The sequence below is a fragment of the Orcinus orca genome, chromosome 16 (genome assembly GCF_937001465.1).
Source record: "Orcinus orca chromosome 16, mOrcOrc1.1, whole genome shotgun sequence".
Classification (NCBI taxonomy): domain Eukaryota; kingdom Metazoa; phylum Chordata; class Mammalia; order Artiodactyla; family Delphinidae; genus Orcinus; species Orcinus orca.
Window position 1 is genome coordinate 61135215 of NC_064574.1, and position 18822 is coordinate 61154036.

Here is an 18822-nt window from a genome sequence, read left to right on the forward strand (position 1 = left end):
CACTTTAATTGTGTGCGGTTTATTGTATGTAAATTACACCGCGAAGATTTTTTTAAGTAATAAACGCAGTTAACAGTTTGGTGGAAAAAGAAAAGACCTGACCAACCCATTTTTATGGTGATTTATCCTTAAGCTCTTGGTATACGCCCTCACTACCCCATCCATACCCATCTGTTGCTTTGTATTTGGATGCAAACACAGAGGAAGTGTACACGCATGAAAGGATGATGATGTCATACCACCTAACACTGGTGTGCTGATCCCACACGCCCAGAGTAGTGCTGGTAGGTGAGTTATTTATTTTTACTGACCCAAGACAGCACAGACAGGTAAAGCATAGACTGGCAACAAATTTGGAGAGGGGGTAGATGCTGGGTAGCAAAGGCAGAAAGAAGGACCTGCCATGCACCTGCCTCCACCTGCTCCCCGGCAGCCTCGAGACTGGAGACGTCTGTTTATGCCCTGGGTGCCTTCCCATTTCAGCAAATACAAGTCAGAGCAAGCCAACAGCATAACTGCGCCCAGGAGCTTCGCCGATGGGCGGTGCCGACAGATCCCACACAGGTGAAATGACTTAACACTTGGATGCCAGCAAACCCGAGAGCAAGTTAATTTAGGGGGAAAGGAACACATGTGTGCTTAGATGACAAAAAAAGAAAAACCAAGTGGTTTGGCAGGTGGGGCTAATCAAGAAAGAGCCACAGTGAAGGGAGGGGCGGCCCAGATGTTTTTAGATGTGATCGACCTCAATTGGGAAAATATGAATATGAGTTTATGCAGGGACTGGCTCACGATCTTCTTCTGAAAAGTATGTGATACTTTTCTGCTTTCAGATGACATGCCCGTGGTGGACAGGAAAAGTGACTGTTTCTTCCTCCTCCTAGAGAGATTCTCTCCATAATACCTACTTCTGGCTGATAACCTTGTGGGTAAGGTTTTAATTATTTCTTTCATAGTTCCGTATGTCGGCTGCTGTCTTTTGGTGAACAAATTCAAGGGACACAACAAAGTGATTTGGAAAATTTGTCATCTTTACAAGAAGGTCATTAATATAGGAGGGCTTTGTTTTAATCTCATCTCTCTGTTACTAAATCTGTGGCGGGGGGAGGTGCTTGTGTGTATGTGTGTGTGTATTTTCTGACTCCCTGGATTCTACATATACTTTGAAGGTATGTCCTTGCCACAGAGGCTGATCTCACATATACTAGCTGTGTCCTTAATTTCCAGAGACAGTCCCAAATTTCATCTATTTACCTGACATACCCCCCATGAATGCATTCATTCTTTTTAGACTGTTTTTTGCTATACAGGCACACCTTGGAGAAACCGCAGGTTTGGTTCCAGACCACCTCAAGAAAGCAAATATCACAATAAAGCAAGTCACACAAATTTTCTGCACAAATTTTATGTGCAGCGCACATAAAAGTAATGTTTACACTGTAATGTCATCTAGTAAGTGTGCAGTAGCATTATGTCTAAAACACAATGTACATACTTCAGTTAAAGAATACTTTGCTAAAATATGCTTACCATCATCTGAGCCTTTCGTGAGTCATGGCAGTAACATCAAAGATCACAGATCACGACAACAAATATAATAATGAAAGATCTCGAAATATTGCCAGAATTACCAAAATGGGACACAGAGGCATGATGTGAGCAAATGCTGTTGGAAAAATGCCAATAGACGTGATTGATACTGGTTTGTAAAAAACGCAGTAACTGCAAAGCACAGTAAAACGAGGTGTGCCTGTGTAAACACGATCTGTAGAAGGGATGACTCAGCAAGTGTTTACTCTTGAAATCCAGGGTCTTCAAAATCATTATTTGGAAAACAATGCCAGTTAACTCAACAAACACTCATGAAGCACCTACTGTGTGCCAGACGGTAAGCAGAACACAGCCCAGGGGCTGGAGTTATAGGTTGTTGTTTTTTCCAGATCTTAAAAGAATCTGAAAAGCAGAGCCAACTTTTGAATTTGTAATAATGGAATTACAGTAAATATTACTTGGATTAAACACACACGCACTCATTGCCTGGAAATGACCAAACCTTCCAAGCACTGTGATATGCATTACAGAGTTCTGGGATGCCGTGAGCATAGGTTACAGAGGCTGTAAAAGTAGACTTCGTGGCAAACTGCCCAGCTAGGCCTTCTTTCACATTTAATGCCTTGTAGGAATAAGATAGCATGAGACGAGTCTTTCCAGCCGATGAGAGAGCTGAGTTGTCTTGAAAAGTCAAGGAAACAATGTCCTCAGCTGCTGAAGGTCTCTGGGCTATTCCCTGGTTTCGCTGAATGGTGTCAGAGGGTGGTTTTGAAATGGAAGAGAATTTTTATAAAATGAAAGACAAGCCCCAGGTAGGTCTCTATAACTTACTCCTTAGAGCAGTTTAGGAGATACCTTTGCATGTGGTTTGTAATAGGTGCTTCAAACCTTCCATCTATGCCTTCAAACTGAATCTTCAATCTGTCATCCAGATTCAAGCTTCCTATGTTTCCTCTGGTTAATAATTGTGTTTCCTTTATCATATTCTAACTTTCGTTTAACATAGGTTTTTTATTTCTTGTTGGACTCCGGTGCACAGAAGTGCATAACTAATTAATAATCCTTGGTTCCTGAAACACGTCGCCATTGATCCATGTATGACCTGCTTTATTTAGTTTGTTATTTTTAATAATGAGAAAGTACTCATGAAGCTACTGCCCCGCCCCCCCAAAAAAGCTAGAACATTGACAATAAGATTATAACTTACATCTAACCACACAGATCTACCCCCAGCCTATTTCCCTGCTTCTCCCAAGCCAAAGCGAACACTCATCCTGATTTATGTGTTCAGTATGCCCTTGCTTTCTTTTTTATCTAGCCTCACGGTTTTATATATATATTATATGTATTCAGAAAAGTGTATGTGTCTATATGTGTGTATATATGTTGTTCTCACTTTTATAGAAAAGACATCGTGTTATATGCAATTTTTTAGGACTTACACTGTTAAGATTCATCTACTGTTGCATGTTGCTGCCTTTGGCTTGTTTTGGCTCCTCTATAATATTTTATGATATAAGCGTCCCACAGTTTATCCAGCAACCCTCTCGTTACTGGTCATTTGGGTCATTTACAGATTCTTGATAGTGTAAACGGTACTTTTATGAACATTCTTGGAAGTGGTCTTACACATATGCAAGCATTTCTCTTGGGCACGTACCTGGGAGTGAAATTGTTAAGCTGGATTGTGCACATGTGCTCGATTTCAGAGTACAAAGCCAAACCGTTCCCCAAAATGGTTGCCCCAGTTTACACCCCCATCAGCAACGTGTATGAGAAGTGATGGGTCCACACCCTGTCCGACACTTGATGTTTTCAGGCTTTTTCATTTTTGGCGACTGATTGTGTGTGAAACAGTACCTCACTGTGGCTCTGATTCGCATTTTTACCTTTGATGGTGAGCATCCCTTTGAATTTGATTGGCCAAGTACACCTCCTTTCTTCTGAAGAGTGTCTGTGTGTGTTTTTTGCCCATCTTTCTACAATTGCTGGTGCTTTTCTTATAAAAGCGGTCCCTGATATGTTCTCAATACTAATCCTTTGTTTGCTGTACTTCTTTTCACTTTCTTTAAGGTACCTTTTGATGGATAAAAGTTCTTAAGATAATAAAATAGATCAATCTTTTCTTTTGTAGCTAATACATTTCTTTAATCTTTATTGGAGTATAATTGCTTTACATAGTTGTGTTAGTTGCTGCTGTATAACAAAGTGAATCAGCTATACGTATACATATATCCCCATATCCCCTCCCTCTTGCGTCTCTCTCCCACCCTCCTTATCCCACCCCTCTAGGTGGACACAAAGCACGGAGCTGATCTCCCTGTGCTATGCGGCTGCTTCCCACTAGCTATCTATTTTACATTTGGTAGGGTATATATGTCCATGCCACTCTCTCACTTCGTTCCAGCTTACCCTTCCCCCACTCTCCGTGTCCTCAAGTCCATTCTCTACGTGTGCGTCTTTATTCCTGTCTTGCCCCTAGGTTCTTCAGAACCTTTTCTTCTTTTTTTAGATCCCATATATATGTGTTAGCATACGTTATTTGTTTTTCTCTTTCTGACTTACTTCACTCTGTATGACAGACTCTAGGTCCATCCACCTCACTACAAATAACTGAATTTCGTTTCTTTTTATGGCAAGTAATATTCCATTGTATATATGTGCCACATCTTCTTTATCCATTCATTTGTCAATAGACACTTAGGTTGCTTCCATGTCCTGGCTACTGTAAATAGTGCTGCAATGAACATTGTGGTACATGACTCTTTTTGAGCTAATACATTTTTTAATTTTCTTTTTTTTTCAATTTTTATTGGCGTATAGTTGATTTACAATGTTGTATTAGTTTCTGCTATACAGCAAAGTGAATCAGTTATACATATACATATATCCACTCTTTTTTTAGATTCTTTTGCCATATAGGTCATTACAGAGTATTGAGTAGAGTTCCTGTGCTATACAGTAGGCCCATATTATCTATTTTATATATAGTAGTGTGTATATGTCAATCCCAATCTCCCAACTTATCCCTCTCCCCCTTCCCCACTGGTAACCATAAGATGTAACTAAAGCTTTTAATTTAAGAAATTTTTTTAAAATTGTCTAATCAATCTTCTCCTATTGCAATATCTAAAAGATATTTATCTGTATTTTATACAAAAAATGAGAAGTCTCTCCTGGCAGAAGAAACTAGGAAAGCAGAGGTGGGAAAAAGGAAGCAACAGAACCCCAGGCACTGGTGCACAGCAACCTAAGGAGGGATGGGGGTGGGATATGGGGGGTGGCAAGGCCAGGCCCTGGTAGGATTTATAGCCCTGGTAGGGTTTGTTTTTTTTAATGACATTTTACAGTTTATTTTTATTTTATTTATTTATTTTTGGCTGTGTTGGGTCTTTGTTGCTGCATGTGGGTTTTCTCTAGTTGCGGCGAGTGGAGGCCACTCTTCGTTGCGGTGCGCGGGCTTCTCAGTGCAGTGGCTTCTCTTGTTGTGGATCACAGGCTCTAGGCGTGCAGTCTTCAGTAGTTGTGACACACGGGCTCACTAGTTGTGGCGCATGGGCTTAGTTGCTCTGCAACATGTGGGATCCTCCCAGACCAGGGGTCAAACCCGTGTCCCCTGCATTGGCAGGCGGATTCTTAACCAGCACGCCACCAGGGAAGCCCAGCCCTGGTAGGCTTTTATAATATTTACCAGTTGTACTGTGTTCATCCCCTCCCCCCCAATTATAAACAACACAAAATCTCATCATATTTGCTCTATAGAAAAGAATGTAGAAAATAACAACCATAATCCCCTCATTTGGGCATTTTTCTATACATATTCATATGTTAATCTCCTGATATATACATATCTCTTTCTCCTGAAAGCCTGTAACCCTTTATCTCACTACCAGTACCCTGACCCTAGCCATGGACACTTTCTAGATGTGACCATCCTTGACCCAGGAGTAGCTTCCACCAGGGTTGACAATTACTTAAAAAAAAAAAAAGAACTTCTACTAAAGAAACTAAGAATCTTGTGCAATTATTAGAAAATAAGAGTAGGCAAAACACTACATCTAAGTTTACTAGCCAGAGATATCATTTCTGGCATTTTGACGTGTATCCTAGGCTGTTTTCTGTTTTGGAATCTTCCCATAGATGCTATTGTATATAGTTTTTCAATGTGATAAATGTTCTTCCACGTCATTATTTGAGCGGTACAGAGTATATCCTTGTGTGGATGGAATTTAAAATATTTATCAAATGTGCATCAGCGCCACCAACCAATCCAAGTTGCTCTCCCACACTCGTATCAGCCCCAGACTTTATCAGACCAGCTCTGTGCTGTCGACCCTTACGTTTCCAATGGTTCCCTATTAGAAGAAATGCTGACATGTGTCTCATTTACTCTAAGCCTTCGTGCACATCCATGATAACGTTCTCAGAATAAATTCTGGTACGTGGGAATTCCTAATCAAAGAGTAAGAACGTGTTTTCACTTTTTGATATATCCAGTGGACTTGCTCTCCAAAAAGGTTTTATCAATTGATATTCACGTCAGCAGGATGTGAGAACCCATTCTCCTACAAACTCACTAAGAATGGCAGCATTGTGACTTCTATCAAAGTACTCTTAAGTTCAATGTCATTTCACTATTTGAACTTGTATTTCTTCAATTATTATTGAGATTAATTTTTTCATCTGTTTCTTGGCCATTTGTTTCTCTCTCTCCAACCCCCACCCCCCTCCCCAGCCCTTTGCGTGTGTGTGTGTGTGTGTGTGTGTGTGTGTGTGTGTGAATTGTCTATTGGTGTCATTTCCCCTTTTATTGACCCAATATTCTTTCTCTTATGTCTTTGTAAGAGCTACCTCTGTTGAGGGTTTTAACCAGTTTCATAAACATTGCAAACATTTTTCTAAATTTGTCTTTTATCTTTTTTTCTACGCTTTTGCATTTCAGATTTTTTTAATCTGATATGTTTTGGTATTTTAAAAATTCCCTTTTCATTTGAGGATATGTAAAATTCACCTGAATTTTAGGGGAGTATTCTTATTTCATTTTCTACATTTAAATCTCTGTTCCATCAAAAACTTATGTCAGTTTATGATGGGAAGTCTGGAGCTAACTTTTTCAAAATGGCTAGCTAGTTGCCCGACATCATTTCTTGAAAAATGTTTTCTTTTTCTTTAAATTTCATTGAAGTATAGTGAATTTACAATGTTGTGTTAATTTCTGCTGTACAGCAAAGTGATTCAGTTATACATATATTCTTATATATATAAGAATATTATATTCATATATATATTCATATTCATATATATATGTATATATACATATTCATATATATATTCATATTCTTCTCCATTATGGTTTATCACAGGATATTGAATATAGTTCCCTGTGCTATACAATAAGACCTTGTTGTTTATCCTTTCTATACGTACTAGTTTGCATCTGCTAATCCCAAACTCCCAATCTTCCCCTTCCCCACTCCTCCTCCCCTTGGTAACCACGGGTCTGTTCTCTATGTCTGTGAGTCCACTGCTGTTTCGTAGATATGTTCATTTTTGTCATATTTTAGATTCCACATATAAGTGATATCATATGGTATTTGTCTTTCTCTTTCTGACTTACTTCGCTTAGTGTGATCATTTCTAGGTCCATCCATGTTGCTGCAGATGGCATTATTTCATTCTTTTTTATGGCTGAGTAATAGTCCATTGTGTGTGTATGTGTGTGTATATATCACATCTTCTTTATCCATTCATCTACTGATGGACATTTAGGTTGCTTCCATGTCTTGGTGATTGTAAATAGTGCTGCTATGAACATTAGGGTGCATATATCTTTTCAAATTAGAGTTTTTTCCAATATATGCCTAGGAGTGGGATTGCTGGATCATATGGTAACTCTATGAAAAATGTTTTCTTTACCTGCTCATTTGAAGTAGGACTTGTACTATATTTATGTGCACATTCAGATCTGTTTTTGTGCTTTCAAGTCTCATCCTGTTATGCTGATTGTTCCTATAGTCACATCTTATAAGTTTAATTATCATTTTATAATGAATTTTAATTATTTGTTGGACAGATGCTTCCCTATTATTATGCTCTTTGACATTTTTATTGGCTAGCTGGCTATCCTCAAGCATTTATTCTTCCAGACAAATATTTAAGACCCTCTTGGTCAAGTTTCCCCAAAAAAGTTTTGTTTAGATTTTTATTGGAATTATATTAAATTTATGTTATTTTGGTAATAATGGACATCCTTACAACAATATTAGGAAAATGGTGTGTTTTACTTTACTTGTATTTCCTGTTCTTCAGCAGTATCTTGAAGTTTGAGTCACACAAATCCTGCACATTTCTTGCGAAGTTAATTCAAAGTTTTTTGTTGTTATTGCACATGGTGACTAAACTCTCTTACCTCCCCCAACCCCGAGTCATTCTGCTATATTAATTTTTATGGATTTTGTAACTGGCCATCTTACAGAACTCTTATTCATTTTAAGGGTTTTTCATTGATTCTTTTGGATGTTGCAGGTAGCTCATTCCCCCCCCAAATGATAATTTTGTCTCCCTTTCCACATTTATACCTCTTTTTCTAGTTCTTGGCTTCAGTACGGGTTCAGGAATTCAGATGCCTATGGGGCCCAGGCAAGTAACATAAATGAGAGAACTGGGCCCGGTGAGGCCTTTGGCAAACGGGAGAGCACAAGTCTTACCTAAAGGGAGAAGTTCTTACTCAGCTCCAGCCATTTTGTGCCGTTAGAGAAACAGGCCACGTGTTGACAGGTGGTCAGATTTTTTTAAAAGATATACCAAAAATCAAGTGTTTTTTAAAATGTGAAATCTATAAGTCTTTTAAGTGTTGAAAATGAATTCAAACGTTTTAAACAACAGGCAAGTCAAATATAGACTATCTGACGGTCAGGTTCAACCCAGGCTCAGAGTATGACCCCCTTTAGCTAGAACTTCCAGAATATAAGACTGTATTGAGTTGGAATACCAGGCATTCTTGCCTCCTCCTGTTTGACCAGTTAGCTATTTTGTAGACTCCTGAGTTATTCTTTTTCACGTGAAGCCTCTGTCTCTCTCCAATCTAACAGGAATATTATATGAAGAGAGAACTTTGAATTCTATTAGCTGATATGGTTTTCTTCTCTGATGGATGAATGTGATGAATCCATACATTTTCTAATATTGAACCATCCTTGCCTTTGTGATGTGTGGAACTAAGCTATAATTAGTCACATTATGTTATTCTTTTCTTATACAGTTGTATTCCACTTTCTGTCTTATTGAAGAGTTACAAAACTAGGAGGGAAAAGGTCTATTTTGTTTTGTTTTTGCAGCAAAACTCACCTATTGCCTCCATCGCACGACCACCACTATCTCCTCCTTGTTTTCTTGGGTAAATAGTGTGACACTTAGAGGGAAGGGAGAGGTGGTAAAGCTTCACCATGGCCACGCGGACATTCTAGAGGATTGATGGATGATTATTCGGCTTTTGTTTTGCTGAGGGAGAAATGTTCAAGCTCGACTCTTCTCAGTACAGAAATCTTGCTTTTTTAGAGGCTCTTTGAGGAGGAGGGGGAAAGAACTCTGGGGGGAAGGGACCGAGATTTCTCACAGTGTCTGCTGTGGTTTGTAATTTGGTTCCTTTCTCTGATGTCTCATAAAGCTATTAATAAAGTATCCATTGTCTTCAGTGTACTGTAGAATTGGGTCTTTTTTTGCAATGTGACAAAGTATTAAGCAAAACCACCCTTCGACCCAGGCAAGGGCAGCTCCTGCCTTTGATTTACAGGGCCCTGCTCTGTCCCTCTTTTGGCCACACTCCTCCGCAGAAGGTAAGGAGACCACAGGGTGAAGGTCCTACAAGTGGGTGCAGGCCTGTTTGGGTTGGGAATTCTGGATTACTGAATGCCTGGGCCCTGTGCTCCCTGCCTTCTATCTAAATGGCCCAAGCCTGCATCCAGGGCCTGTGCAGGCCTCTTTCCTATGTCCGTTCTTCCAGTGGAGGACAGCACGGCACGTGTTTGCACTCCCAGGCCTGGAAGAATGACCAAGGATGACTGGTTTTTTTTTTTTTTTTGCATTTGTTTTTTTTAATTTTAAAATATTTATTTATTTATTTTTGGCTGCATTGCTGTGCACGGGCTTTCTCTAGTTGTGGCGAACACGGGCTACTCTTTGTTGCAGTGCGCAGGCTTCTCATTGCAGTGGCTTCTGTTGTTGCGGAGCACAGGCTCTAGGCACGTGGGCTTCAGTAGTTGTGGCATGCAGGCTCAGTAGTTGTGGCTCGCAGGCTCTAGAGCGCAGGCTCTGTAGTTGTGGCACACAGGCTTAGCTGCTTCATGGCATGTGGGATCTTCCTGGAGCAGGGCTTGAACCCGTGTCCCTGCATCGACAGGAGGATTCTCAACCACTGCGCCACCAGGGAAGTCCCAGGGACAGCTGCTTGTGTAGAGGGTGGACAAAGCTTGGACAAGTGGGCTGAAATGTCCACAGTAATCCCATAGGCCCATTATGATGTAGGACGGAGCTGGGGAGCATGAGGAAAGGGTGTTCAACTGTCCTTATGCCACTCAATAATATCTTAGAATGCCAAGGAGACTGGGAGAATTCTCAGTTGAAACTTGGCTTCCCAAGTGGTTATAAAAGTATATCCATCAAGGTAGAAGTGCAACACTTTTTAAGCACAGTTAGCTTACTTTCATCTCTTAATCACTCTAGCCATATGGTATACAGGCCTCCCATCAAACTCTTGCTCCAGGTCCCATAATTGCTTGGGGAAAAAGTATTGCTGAGTCTAAGTCCTCCAGGTGATCATGAGACCACCGGGGTAGACCCACAGGAGGGAGCAACGTAGGGACTTCCGTATTCATTTGTTTCCCAGATAGTAAATTCAGCCCATATATTCTCTTTCCTTTCAAAATGACTCAAATGACCAACGAAATAGAAAAATACCTGCATCCCTATCTGTCTTCGTCTCTGAGAGCTGCCATAACAAAGCACCACAAATTGGGTAGCTTCAAACAACAGAACTTTATTCTCTCCCAGTTCCAGAAGTTGGAAATCCAGGTGTCATTGGGGCCATGCTCCCTCCAGAGGCTCCAGGGGAGAATCTTTCCAGCTCCTGGTGGCTGCTGGCGACATTTGCATTCGTTGACTTCCAGTCTCCGCCTGCATCTTCACGTGGCCTTCTCCTTCCGAGCGCATCTCTGTGTGTCCTCTCCTCTTCTTAGAAGGACAGCAGTCACCGGATTTAGGGTGCACCCTAATCCAGTATGATATCATCTTAATAATTACATCTACAAAGACCCCATTTCCAGTTAAGGTCACATTCTGAGGTTCCAGGTGGATATGGATTTTGGGGTGACACTAGTCAACCCAGTACACTATCCCTAAATAAGTTTGGTCTAAGGCTCTTGTTTTCTGTCTCTGTCTCTTTTTCTCTCTTCTCAGGATTTGGTTACGAAAGCTGGGTTAGTTTGTAAAATCATCTGAGACACTTTTAAACATTTTTTATGCTCTGGAACCCGCTCAGTCATATAGAAATTCTCTCTTCCCTTAAGGTTTGACAGAATTTGCCCACTCCCCCACCCCCGCCCAAATCATCTGAGTTCTCATTTCAGCAAAGTTGCAGAAAGCTCTTTATCAGCTTCTTCTGTGACTTTTTTTGTCTTGAATTTTTCTACCTCTTCTTGAGTGGATTATATTGTCTTATTTTGGTTAATATTTTATTAGTATAAATTTGAACAGAGCGTGCTTTTAACTGTAATCTTCTTTCATGTCTTTGTTTCTCATCCCTTTCATATTTCTAGGGCTATTTACTTGTATTTTTTCTTTTCTTCTCATGTAACCTTGCCAGAGGATTGTCTGTTTTATTGGTTTTTTAAGAGTTCGTTTTTTTATTTATCTTACCAATCCTATCGTTTTTCTGTTTTCTAATTTGCTTATGTCTGCTTTTATCTTTCCTTATTTCCTTCTACCGTCCTTAGATTTATTAGTTTTTATCTCAGTTGTTTAGTTAATTGCTCTTTTTATTTTCATTGAATAACAAAACCACTTAAACCTTATCTTTTCTCCAGTGAGTAGCCAGAGAGATGGATGCACTGTGAGAACGTCATAGCTAGGACTGAGGCCCTGGAAATAGAAAAGATCAAAAACACATTTCTCTGTTGGGGACCTGGCTATGGGTCCAAAATGCCAGTTGTTCAGATGATGCTACTATACACATTATCTCTTTTCTACTGTTGCTTCCTGCGGAATGCTAACCAAAGGGCCATGGTGGTCTCTAGTTGCTAGAGACTAAATGTTTATATCCCATTAAGTCATATTTGGGGGCTTCCCTGGAGGCACAGTGGTTAAGAATCTACCTGCCAATGCAGGGGACATGGGTTCGATCCCTGGCCCGGGAAGATCCCACATGCCACGGAGCAACTAAGCCTGTGCGCCACAGCTACTGAGCCTGCACTCTAGAGCCTGTGAGCCACAACTTCTGAGCCCACGGGCCACAACTACTGAAGCCCACGTGCCTAGAGCCCGTGCTTTGCAACGAGAGAGGCCACTGCAATGAGAAACCCATGCACTGCAATGAAGTGTAGCCCCTGCTCGCCACAACTACAGAAAGCTAGCGCACAGCAACGAAGACCCAATGCAACCAAAAATAAATAAATTAAATAAATAAGTTTAAAAAAAAGTCATAGTTTGAAACCTAACCCCAACTATGAGGGTATTAGAAGGCAGGGCCTTGGGGAGGTGATTAGTCATGAGGGTGGAGCCCTCATGAATGGGATTAGTGCCCTTATAAAAGAGGCCCCAGAGAGCTCCCCACCCTTTCCACCATGTGAGGTTACAGGGAGAAGATGACAATCTATGAACTAGGAAGTGGGTCCTCACAGACACAAAATCTGCCAGCACTTTGATCTTGGACTTCCCAGCCTCCAGAATTGTGAGCAATGCATTTTTGTTACTTATCAGCCACCCGGTCTGTGATATTCTGTTATAGCAGCCTGAACAGACTAGTGAAGGGCTGGACTCCATCTTTCCATCAGTGATACTGTAACTGTGACCCTTCAAACTTTAACCCACTAGGATTCAAGGCCTCTCTGAATCAGTTTTGTCTTACCTGGGGAGCCCTAAGGCCTAAGTCATAATTGTTCGGAGTTTCATCAGCTGGTCTGCAAATGCTACAGCTGCACTTGACAGACAACTGCGTGTACCAGGCTGGTTTCCTGCCCTTCCCCCGCTCCAACTTTTTTTTTTTTCGTTGTACCAGGTCTTAGTTGCAGCAGGCAGGCTCCTTACTTGTGGCTCACCAGCTCCTTTGGTCGTGGCTTTCTGGCTCTTTAGTTGTGGCATGAGAACTCTTAGTTGCAGCATGCATGTGGAATCTAGTTCCCTGACCAGGGATTGAACCTGGGCCCCCTGCATTGGGAACGCAGAGTCTTAACCACTGCACCACCAGGGAATTGTTGTTGACAATACAGGTTTGAGGATAGGGTGCAATGGAGAGTGAAACACTTTTCAGCCAGACCAGGTTAAGTCTGCTTGTAGCATCTTGAAAAGGTTCAGTTTCAAGGCATCCTGGAATGTCAGCAGAGGACAGCAATAGTCTGGGGCTAGGATACCTGACCCTGACCCCTGGTCTCCAAGTGGAACTTGGTGCAGGACAGTGTAAGTATCCACTGGCCTGTTACAGGTGGTGATCAGCATAGAGGACATACAAAATTGGGGGGTATAAGAATGGGGTTCCCTGACAAGCCCCAATCGCCAGACCTCCCTTCTTCACTAAGTGCAAATCTTTACTCCTAATTAATTCATTGTAGAGGCTCAGTCCTAGCATTTCATCCCTAAAATGATGAATAATAACAAACATTTCCTGAGCTTTCCCCGTGTGCCAGATGTTGTGCTCAGTTTTTTCTTAATGGCTTTAGTGGGATAGAATTTACATACCGTAAGATTGACCCATTGTAAGCATACAATTCAATGATTTTCAGAAAATACATAGAGCTGTGCAGTCATTATCACAATCCAGTTTTAGACTATCCCATCCCTTCCCAACACTCCCTCAAACCTGTGTACAGTTAATTCTCACTCCCACTCTCAGCCCCAGGCAACCACTGAACTTTCTGCCTCTCTACAAACTTCTCTTTTCTGTACATTTTATAGAAATTGAATCATGCAATATGTAGTCTTTGGCTTTTGGCTTCTTTCACTTAGTGCAATGTTTTTGACGTTTGTCTGTGTGGTAGCATATATCAGTACAGATCTTCCTTGACTTTACAGTGGGGTTACATCCCAATAAACCCATCATAAATTGAAAATCTCATAAGCGGAAAGTTCATTTAATACACCTAACCTGCCACCTATCATGCCTGGCCTAGCTTAAGTATGCTCAGAACATGTATTCGCCAACAACTGGGCAAAATAATCTAACACCAAGCCTATTTTATAGTAAAGTGTTGAATATCTCATGTAATTTAGTGAACACTGTACTGAAAGTGAAAAACAGAATGGTTGTCTGGGTCCAGAACAGTTGTAAGTGTATTTGTTGTTCACCCCCATGATTGCATGGTTGACCAGGAGTTGTGGTCACTGCCACTGCCCAGCATCATGAAAGAGAATCATGTTACATATCACTAGCCCAGGAAAAGGTCAAGATTCAAAGTATGGTTTCTACAGAATACATTTCAGTTTTGCACCACTGTAAAATCGAAAAATCACAAGTCAGACTTCATGTCGGGGACCATCTGTATTTTGTTCCCTTTTTATTGCTGAGTAGTATTCCATCGTATGGATATACCACATTTGTGTATAACGGACATTTGGATTGTTCCAACTTCTTAGTTATTGTGGTATAAAATAATGCTGCTGTGAATATTCAAATACAAGTCTTTGTGTGGAGATATATTTTCATTTCTTTGGGGAAGATACTTAAGAGTTCAGTTGCTGAGTTGTACAGTAAGCTTATGATTAAATTTTTAAGAAAGTGGCAAACTGTTTTCCAAAGTGGCTGCACCATTTTACGTTCCTACCAACAACCTATGAGGATTCTAGTTTCTCCACATCATTGCTAACACTTGCTATTGTCTCTCTTTTAGTTTATAGCTGTTCTTGTGGGTGTACAGAGGTATCTTAGTGAAACTTCATTTTTTTTGTATCTAATCCTCCCACCAACCCTGTAATAGTCAGTATAGGCTAGGTTATTCTGTGGTAAGAAACAATCTTTAAACTTCATTGGCTTAAGACAACAAAGATATATTTCTCCCTCCTGCTACATATCCAGTGGTGATTAGAACTGGGAGGAGGGGCAGGGCTCATCAGAGACCCTCAGGGTGGGGGCTACTGGAAACACCTGAAGTTAAAAATCAAACTGGTCATCAATTCTTAAAGCTTCCTCTGGTAGTGAGAAATCACTTTCATTCTTATTTTGCTGGCCAGCAAATTACACGGTCATGATTAACTTCAAAGGGGATGAAAAATATAATAATAACTTTATCATGTACCTAGAGGGGAAGGGGAGTTGGAATATTTGTGAATAGACTAACGACTTTCATAAATACCAAGAAGAAGATATTACATCACCATTTTACAGGTTAGGAAACCAAAGTTCAGAACCTAAGTGCTTCGATGGAGGGTGCAGAGCTAAGGTATTGAACCAAGGCAATCTGACTCCCAAGGCTGTGTTCTCAACTACTGCACTAAAGTTATCATCTAGATAGTGTCAATAAATAGTTTTTGGAGACATCCCCACTGTGGGTGTAGGTGAAAAACTTCAGCACTGGTTTTGCTTGATCCCACAGTGGGATAGATCACAGGTCTAGAGAGATCCAGATTGTGGTCACCAAGTTCTACTGGATGTTGGCTTCTGCCTTACACTACGTCCCATGTACTCATGTCCTGAATAGTAGAGAAGACCCTCAGTCCTGTCACCACCTTCATAACTACAAATCATATCCCTCTGCCCATTCCCCAAGCACGTCCCATGTTTTTGCTCTCAAAAAATTCAAGATCTGACAGCCTTGTGTGACTGGGTCTGATCAAATAAACTTTTTAATTGGAAACCAACAGAAACAGTGTGAGAGGGTCCATTTTAGTGAATAAGGCATAGCAGCAGGAAACTCCCTGCAGGTAACTCCCAGCCATGAGGGGAGGGTGGCTGTGAGGTTCCAGGGACCCTGGCTAGAAGTGTGGCTCCAGTATCAGGCCTGGTTTGAAATCTGGCTCTGTTAGCTGCCTATGCATCCTTGTGTGAGGTGCTCCTCCAAGCCTCAGTGCCCTCCTGTGTAAGTGGGGCTAACGCACAGGTGGATCCATTACCTGGGGTTGCTAGGATTTAATCAGAAAGCATGTAAAAAACACTCATCCTGGTGCCTGGAACTTAGTGAGTCTCAGTGATCATGCTAATAATACCAATATCATCGTAATCATCATCAAAGCATTTGGTAGATGGAAATAGGAAACTCTCCAGATTTGCTGGTCTTTGAATCATATTCTTTTTAGAAAAAAATTTTAATTGAACTATAGTTGATTTACAATACTGTGTTAGTTTCAGTTGTACAGCAAAGTGGGCTGTACAGGGGCTTCCCTGGTGGCACAGTGGTTGAGAGTCCGCCTGCCGATGCAGGGGACACAGGTTCGTGCCCCAGTCCAGGAGGATCCCACATGCCACGGAGCAGCTGGGCCCGTGAGCCATGGCCGCTGGGCCTGCGCGTCCAGAACCTGTGCTCCGCAACGGGAGAGGCCGCAACAGTGAGAAGCCCGCGAACGCAAAAAAAAAAAAAAAAGAATAGGCCAGTTAGGAACAGAAGAGAGAGTAATTTCCTTGAGGGTGGAAATAATTTAATAATGTGGTTAAGAACATGCTTCTGCCTTTTTCACTGGCTCTGGGACCCTGAGTAGGTCACTTAACCTGCCTGGCCTTCTGTCTAGGAGAACTTAGGGGATGAGATCACGAAGCCAACTTTAGTTTTGCCTCCTCTTATCTCTCTGCAGTTTCAGTGGGTTAAGTCCTTATCTTGGCACTGGATGGAAACTTCAGGGGGGAACCATGACTTTCCTTTCACTCGTAGTTTTTTTTTTAAGTCCTATGATTTCTAAGTCACAAGTTAGTCTCATTTCCAAAATTAGAATGTCCCATCCAATTATTAATAATACCTCATACTATATTTAAAGATAAACCTGTTTTTCCTCTTCCTCCATCCACCCATCATAATGGGCTACTGACCTTCAGGGAAGAGGGAAATAGACACTCACCATCTTCCCCCAACAAACACACACAAGGGGGTAGAAGAGAGAAAATTCAGGACAAGTAAGGGTTGGGGAGGAAGGTACAGACAGACCTCAGAGACATTGTGGGTTCGGTTCCAGACCACGGCAATAAAGCCCATATTGCATTAAAGAGAGTCACATGAATTTTTTTGGTTTCCCAGTGCATATAAAAGTTATGTGTACACTATACTGTAGTCTATTAAGTGTGCAATAGCACTATGTCTAAAAAAAGTACATACATAATTTACATACACACATAATTTTAAAATACTTTATTGCTAAGAATTGCTAACCATCATCTGAGCCTTCAGCAAGTCATAATCTTTTTGCTATTGCGAGAAGTACCAAGGTGTGACACCGAGACACGAAGTGAGCAAATGTTGGAAAAATGGTGCTGATAGACTTGCTTGACATAGGGTTGCCATAAACCTTCAATTTGTAAAAAATGCAATTATCTGCAAGGTATAATAAAATGAGGTATGCCTGTACTTACTTGACTATTAGAATCAAAAGAAGATGTTGCATCCTCTGGGTATGCTTAGGTACCACACAGGGTCATGGCCGAGGGTCATGTTCACGGGTATTAGAGAGTCCCCAGCATGGGTTAATGCAACTCATACCACCAGCCCCTTCACACGCCCAAGAATCTGGTGTTTCATCTCCAGCCTCTTCTGATGAGGACTCATTGCCCTTCTCAGCCACCCTGTGAGACAAAATCTAAGATGATCCATCAGTCAGCTCGCTCCTGTGAGGTCCGTTGATAGTCTAGGAAATTCTCATCCTCTTCTTGGCTTTCTAGCCACATCTCTCACCCTCTGGATTGCTCAGGGGATAGCCTCCATCTCCCCAGATACAGGAACCTCTTGCCAAACTCTCCATAGTATCTTGAAGAAGCTGCTCTCACGAGACTTGAGGTGCAAGAACGGGTTAAGCATGCCCACCTTCTGCGTGTGTGTTCGTTGGGAAGTGAAGGACAACATGGTATTCGCCCCCCAAAAAAGTCATCATAAAATCCTCTCTGAATACCTGTCGATTCTTTTTTATCCTCTTGGTGGATTAGGGACCCGTGAAATTGGAGAGGTTAGAGTTGTGAACCTAATTCTAAAGTATTTGCTGTGAAAATCTGTATCTTCATCTGGTAACTCCCTTTGCAATTTCCTATCTATTTGATCTCTGTATCTCTCCGTAACTTCCTAATTAATCATCCTGTTACATGTAAAGTGGAGATGTTATTTGTACTTACCTTGCGGGGGTTTTTTAGGAGATGTGATGGCATAATTGTTGCATGTGAAGCGCTAAGCACAGTGCCCGGCACTGAGAAAGATTTCAGATATATGCTGATTTTATTCCTCCTGAATCCCCAGCACTGAGCTGAGGATATGACACGGAGGAAGCTTTCAATAAATGTTAACGAATGACTTGTAAATAGCTAACTGTATTGCAAGGCAGAATAAGCTCCGTAGCATGACAACCAAGTGAGGCCGTAGGTAATTCTGAGAGATGCGACAGAGGAAGCCTCGGCAGGGAAGCAGTATTCGGGATTTCAGTAAACGGAGAATGGAGCCGTTGAGCACGTGCATGATCGCAGGACGGTATGTGTTTCTGGAAGAGACCAACAGGGTGAGAAAAGGGAGTGCAGGATTAGCTCTTACTTCTGGATGTGACTGGGTGGTCAGTTTACCCAAATGATGTTTTCTTATGGGCCAGCGTCTCTCAGTGAGGGATCTTTCAACAACAAGTGATAGAAAATCAACTCTGACAGGCCTACCCGGCAAAGGGAAAATATTGGCTCATGAAAGTGCAAAGTTGAGGAGTAGGTTCCGGCATCAGGTCCAGCTGGATTCAGGGTTCAAATGATGTCTGCAGGCTCTGTTCTTCAGCTCTGCTATTGCTCAGTGCTGTTTTCATTCTCATCCAGGCTCCCCCACTGTACCGGGATGGCCATGGGAGTGCCAGAGGCTGCCCTCCTCTCCAGAGGCAAATTCAGCACCTCTTCATCCTAGCATT

General features: G+C 41.6%; 1 protein-coding gene across 6 annotated transcripts in view; it reads left to right on the forward strand.

Moving 5' to 3' along the window:
• Nucleotides 1-567: 567 nt before the first annotated feature.
• MRTFB (myocardin related transcription factor B) overlaps nucleotides 568-18822 on the forward strand; it is a 281630-nt gene continuing 263375 nt past the window's right edge. For 5 of the 6 annotated variants that reach the window (XM_033428767.2, XM_049699597.1, XM_049699601.1 and 2 more), the window contains exons 1-2: nucleotides 568-677; nucleotides 834-929. The gene's annotated coding sequence lies outside the window, so the exon portion shown is untranslated. The remainder of the gene's footprint in view (nucleotides 678-833; nucleotides 930-18822) is intronic. The other variant, XM_049699600.1, reaches the window with a different exon arrangement.